The sequence below is a fragment of the Sarcophilus harrisii genome, chromosome 6, assembly GCF_902635505.1.
Source record: "Sarcophilus harrisii chromosome 6, mSarHar1.11, whole genome shotgun sequence".
Taxonomy (NCBI): Eukaryota; Metazoa; Chordata; class Mammalia; order Dasyuromorphia; family Dasyuridae; genus Sarcophilus; species Sarcophilus harrisii.
In genome coordinates, this window is record NC_045431.1 from 167,818,865 (window position 1) to 167,825,640 (window position 6,776).

General features: G+C 34.4%; 1 pseudogene; it reads right to left on the reverse strand.

Annotated features, from left to right (window-relative positions):
- Nucleotides 1-463: 463 nt before the first annotated feature.
- Nucleotides 464-961, reverse strand: LOC100932722 (annotated as a pseudogene).
- Between the last annotated feature and the right edge of the window lie 5,815 nt (nucleotides 962-6,776).

A 6,776-nucleotide genomic window follows, 5' to 3' on the forward strand; every position in this document is an offset into this window, starting at 1 on the left:
TTGCCTCAGGTCAGCAAGCAAAGGGCACAACCTGAAATGCCACAAGCTATCCCTCCCCTTTTGTTCTTCCATTCTTTCCAAAAAGAGTTCTCACAAGCCCCCAAATCTGGAGTAGGAACCCAGAAATTTGTTACTATTTATAGCTTCTTAAGGCTATCTATTTCTCATCTAAGTTTTTCTAGGAATCTAATATAGAATCCTCAGGGGTGAGAGAGAAAAGATGGGTGAATAATACTAACTTCCATTTTTACAGAGATTGGTACCATTAAAATTGTTATTACCATTGTTTTAGGAGCATATAAACAATCTCTCACTGTTTGGTAGAAAGAGAGAGTAAATAGTCCAAAGAGCAAAATGATAGGAATTGGTAGTTTTGAAAATGTAGTTAACTGTCTTAGGGACAAGAAGATTATTTTCTCACTGTGAAAGTTAGAGGAATTCTTTGTGGAAAGGGAAATTATTCTCATCCATTTAGCAACATCCAGACTAGCTCTTCAGAGTTGGTATAATTATTGCTGTTCTCATGTTCTGAGAATAACACTTTCCCTTGTTCTTCTGTCATCTCATCCAGACTGATAAGGACATGTCATAGTTCAACCCCTTGACCATGCTTTTCCCTTCATTATCAAATGCACAAAGTACCTCTACTAGTCATTGTATATGTCCTGGCCCTTATTCTTTACTATGGTCTGCAGCATTGGCAGAAAATGTTCAAAGTCTTGCACCTTCACATTTATCTTATGACTCTTAAAATTCTTTAAGGCCTTGAGCACCTCAGAATTAGTAGGGTTCTGTTCCAGGGATCATATCACAATACCATTCTGTCTAAGATCTTTCCAGCTTCTGTTCAATCAAATAGCTGTAAGACTTCCTTGAATTCCACCTTCCGATCTTCAGTAAAATCATATATCTTGGTCATGCTGTTCAGTCCTGCTGCTGCTGTTATAGCTATTATTACCATTTTGTTTTATATTTTTTAAGAAAGAATAAAATCAATAATAAGAGAAATTTAAATCAAAAACACTCTGTAGTTTTATTTCAGACCTAGAAAATTAGCAAAAATAGAAAAAAGAATGAAATAGTCCATGTTGGAGAGTCCATGTTGGAAAGACAAGAAGATTAGTAGTGCCTTTTTGTTTGTTTGTTTTTATCCCAAGTAACAAACATTTCTTCCTACTTACTCTCTCTCCCCACTGGAGAAAAAAAAAAGATAACTAAAAAGTTGTAGTAAAAATACATAGCCAAAAAACAAAAACAAAAACAAAGTATTATATTAGCCAGATCCAAAAGTGGATGTCTCCTTTAATCTCTCATCTATTAGGATACAGGTAGCATTCTTTATCATCAGTCCTCTAGAATCATGCAATGCTCATTGGTACATTGATTTCAAAGGTATTCAACATTTAACAATGTTATTAGAGTATGGATCATTCTCCTGGTTCTTACTTCCCTTTTCATTAATTCATTCAAGATTTCTCAATAACTTCCTTCTTCATCTTTTCTTAGGGTAAACCAATATTGCTCTATTTGTTCAACCATTCTAATTGATGGAACCTCATCCTTAGTTTCTAATTTTTTAACACCACAAAAAAGGGACTTGTCCACTACCTTGTATTAATACTATTTTATTATTGTATTATTTTTATTGTATTGTATTATGACTATTTTAAAGATGAAACATGAAGTGATTTGCCCCTGATCACACTGTGAATCAAAATTAAGATTTAAATTTTCTATCCTCATTTAAAGTCCAAAATATAGCAGCCTCACTGACTAGTAGTCACATCCCAACAGAATAGAATCTCCTTGAGTAAAGAGGCTGTTTATCTCTTCACTTAGAGACCCTTGTACCTAGCACAGGTACAAGCATAATAAATGCTTACTAGTTAACTATTTGTTGAATGAATAAATGCATCCTCTCATAGGGAATTGGATTATTTTATTTCTGTATTTTTAATTTTTTAAAATCATGACAATTATCAAAATTTTACATTAGAACAGACAATATTTTAAATTTATTTCCTACATTAAAACATTTTAGATAAATTTATCAATACAGTCATATCATCTCCATTCAAACTCTTTAAACCTTCAAAACAACAAAAAAAGAGGAATTATATACCACATGTAGAGAATTCTAGCTAAATTCAAATTATTATACACACACACACACCCACACAGAGGACACCTACAAGGTAAAATCCTTAGGAATTAATACCAGAGAAGATTAAAGCTAAAAGTGATCACTCAGTACTCTTTTTTCTACCCCTCCAAAAACAGACCAATTAATCAATCACAAATTAATGAGCACAAATTAATTTAAAAATTTGCACAGTTAGCCATCTTGCAATTCTTTGGTGCTGTAGAAACTCTTTGGGAACACCCTGACCTTTCCCTTTTATTAAAGAGTAGCAGATTCTGCCTAGATAATTAAAATAGAAGGGGAAAGGTGAGGGAGAGGAGAGGAAGGGTGCTGAAAATATATTGCCTTTTGATTAAGGCCTGCCCCTAGATTAGGTAGTTAAAAGGCTGGAGAGATGACTCTGCTTGAAACCTGTCCCCTCACCCCCTAGCCTCACCCAAAACCACAAAAAAGTTGAATCATCCTAGCAAAAAGAAAAGGATATCAGAGGTGGGAATCGGCCTGCTGTACCAGTGTGGGCAGCTGCCATGGGTCTGAAGATATTTATAGGAGTCCTCAAACTTTTTAAATAGGGGGACAGTTCACTGTCCCTCAGACTGTTGGAGGGCCTGACTATAGTAAAAACAAAAACTTTGTTTTGTGGGTCTTTAAATAAAGAAACTTCATAGCCCGGGGTGAGGGGGATAAACAGCTCAGCTGCTGCATCTGGCCCGCGGGCCGTAGTTTGAGGATTCCTACATTAGTTGGGGCAAATGCTATCTTCCCTGAGAAGTCTTAAGGTATTAACTTAGATTTTGTTGAGTAGTTTCATTTGTGTCCTCTGTTCATGAATCCCAGCAGGAGGTTTTCCATTTCCTTTTTCCCTGCTCTTTATACTGATGAGGAAACTGAAACAAAAAAGGTTAAATGACTTGCCTTAAGTCACACAGCTAGTAAGTGTCCGAGGATGGATTTGAACCCATGAATATATCTTTCCGATTCCAAGCTCAATGCTCTATCAACTGTGCCACCTAACTGTCCAAAGCTAGGATAGTGAATTTTATATCACCAATATAAGGATGCTAAGGAAGTTTTGCAGCACATCCTCAGAAACATAACCATCCAACAAAGGGAGTGAAACAGAAAGTGGGTAATTGGAGAATTTTTATAAAAATCTTCAACATTAAAACTTTATAGACTTAGTGAATAAGCAAATTAATCAATAGCTCAAAATCTAAAATCAGAAGGAAAAAGATAAGTAGACAATCTTGAAAGAAAATATAAAACTGTTAGCAAATATTGTAAAAAAAAGGGGACATGATCCAAAGCCTGATGAGATATAATAGCTACTATTTAATATCTAATATCTAATACAGATATATATCTACTATGCATCTAGATGCATATGTAGATCTCCCTGGTTCCAAGTCTAGCATTCTATCCACCAAAGCATCTAGATGCATATTATTTCTACTTAGATAATAGGTATTTTATTCATCAATGTGTTCATCTTTTATTTGGTTTATGCTCACCATGTTCTTTTATCTATTATTTTAAAATGTAATTGGAACTCAGACTGGCATTATGGAATTTATAATCTTTCCAGTCTGGATAGATCCTCTCTCTTCCTGGATTTGAAAAAAAAAAACTACAAATTTCATAATACCAATCTAAACCCCACTTATATGAAGGTTTGTAAATATTAACTGTAAGTGTAAAAGTAGTATACATATATGTTAGCCTTTCAGGATTTTTCATTGCATGCAACCCCTGGCATGTAAGTTTTTTCATGTTTCTCTGTATTCATCATGTTTATAATTTATTACAATATAGTAATATTCCAATATATTCATTTACCACACTTTGCTTAACTATTCATTAGTTGAAGTGTATTTATTTGTTTCTACTTATGTTTCTAGCAAGAAACAGTTGGCACCAAACATTACCAAACATGGAAAGAGTAGGATTAAGCCTGCTATACAATGATAGAGAAGCATATGTGTAGAGAATGCACATTGATAATGGGACCACTCACAAATATGGCAGTACCTCTTTTTGACAGGATCTCTTTATTTCTTGGATTCACAAATTAATTTATAAATGTCTATTTTACAATATCTGTTTATATAAAATCAAGGGGAAAAACACACAGAGAAACAAAGACATGCTCACAGGGTGGCTCATAAAGCATTGCCCATTTCCCCACCTCATCCTCAGAGGAAGCTTGAAATTCTGTCTCCTCATTAGATTTAAAGGAAAGGAAGTGAAAGATTGTGATAGCACACTTCTTTTTAAGCACACTGCGTTCTGGATCAGTAAACCCTGAATCATCGGTTTTTCTCTTGTTCAGCCAGTTATAAAACCCAGCCTCATACAGTATGCTCCCCTGACTCATCATGACCACAGGTAGTTTTATACCAAGTGTTCACAAGAAGCAGGCAGGGAATATCTGTGTATGCTCCAAGGACAGCACTTCCTGCATCTTGTCTACCTCCATTTCATGTCCATACAAGATTTTGTCTCAGAGATTTTTAAAGATTTCATGGGACCCCTGTAATTCTTGAGCTGTCCTATTTTTTCCACCATTTTGATAATGGGATAGGTCTACTCCTTTTTGGATCAGATCCTTAATGGGGGCTTTCATGACATTTTTTTGGATAAATTTCTGTGGTAAGGAGTAAAATGTGTTTCAAATGTCTCCATTGTATTCTGATTCTCTTACATTCTGAATTATTCTTGAAGTGGTGATGTTTCCATGTTTCACAATATATTAGAAATGAAAATGGCTACAAAATGTTTAAGAGATGATTGTATTTTGAAAAGTGAGAAGACAATCACATTTCTAAATGATCAAAGTCAATTTTTCAAATGTAAATGATTCTGACTGAATAAGCATGAAGGAATGAAATAGCAGAAGAAAATAGGACAGCACAATTCCTTCTACATTTTTGTATTCAATTAGTAGTGATTTATCTGGTTTGAATTGAATAACGATCCAGGGATTTCAATGATTCTCATAGAAACTTCAAATTTTAATGACTTCTTTTTTGTAAAATAGCAAAAAACTTTTGAAAATTAAATACAGCAAATTCTTAACTCAATTTCCAAATGCGTGCTAAGCTTGGCAAAACTTCTCTCGTTCTTCATGACACATCTATTTTGGGTGATGAATGTGTGACCCACAAGTGTTCCATTTTCCAGAGGTGAAGAGACTGCCAAAAGAGAATTCTCTCAGGGACTTTAGGCAAACTTGACTATTCATTTTCAGGGAGGAAATAAAATTTCACTTCCTTGATACTCAGGTTCACAGTTTAATGAAATAACCTGAGTCATTTACCTTGAATGATCTCTTCCAGCTGATCCAGGCTTAAAGATTTTCCTTTTCACTATATTTGGTATGGAAGAAGACTCAGTTTATAACTATTTATGAAAAAGCTTGTGAATTATTTTTCAAAATGCAAAGTCAGAAGCAGAACTTTTGACATTGATTTTTTTAAGTCTTATAACAAGATGGAAACCTCAATGTAAAACAAAACAATATTAAAACTTCAGGATGCAATGATAGCCAAGAATTTGGAACTATGTTCAAAAAGTTATCAAACTGTGCATACCCTTTGATCCAGCAGTGTTTCTAGTGGGTTTATATTTCAAAGAGATCTTAAAGGAGGGAAAAGGACCCACATGTGCAAAAATGTTTGTGGCAGCTTTTTTGTAGTGGCAAAGAATTGGAAACTGAGTGGATGCCCATCAATTGGAGAATGGCTGAATAAATTATGGTATATGAATGTTATGGAATATTACTGTTCTGTAAAAAACTACTGAGGTGGAGGGGGGGGGATGAAAGGGGGCAGGGAAGCAGCTAGTTAATGTAGTGGATAGAGCACCAGCCCTGAAGTCAGGAGAACCTGAGTTTAAATCTAGTCTCAGATACTTAACACTTCTTGGCTGTGTGACCCTGGGCAAGTCACTTAACCCCAATTGCCTTAGCAAAAAAGAAAGAAAGAAAGAAACAACAGCAAAATGATTTCAGAGAGGCCTGGAGAGACTTACATGAACTTATGCTAAATGAAAAGAGCAGAACCAGGAGATTATTATACATGGCAACAACAAGACTATAGAATGATCATTTCTAATGAACATAGCTTCTTCAACAATGAGATGATTCAAACCAGTTCCACTTGCTCAGTGATGAAGACAGCCATCTATACCCAGAGAGGGGACAGTAGGAATTGATTTTGGATCACAACATAGCATTCTCACTCTCTCTATTGTTGTTTGCTTGCATTTTGTTTTCTTTCTCAGTTTATTTTTCTTCCACCTTGATCTGATTTTTCTTGTGCAGCAAGATAACTGTACAAATATGTATACATACATTGGATTTAACATATATATTAATATATTTAATGTATTGGACTATCTGCCATCTAGGGGAGGGGAAGGGGAAAGAAGAGGAAAATTTGGAATAGAAGATTTTGTAAGGATCAATGTTCAAAATTTACCCATGCATATGTTTTGTAAATAAAAAGTTTTAATTAAAAATAAAGAAAATTGAATATATAAACCAAAAATGATAGCTAAGTAGAAATTGTCAATTTTTAAATATATCAGTTTGATGAAATTTTGAAAGTAGAGAAATTTTTAAAAAAATAAATTG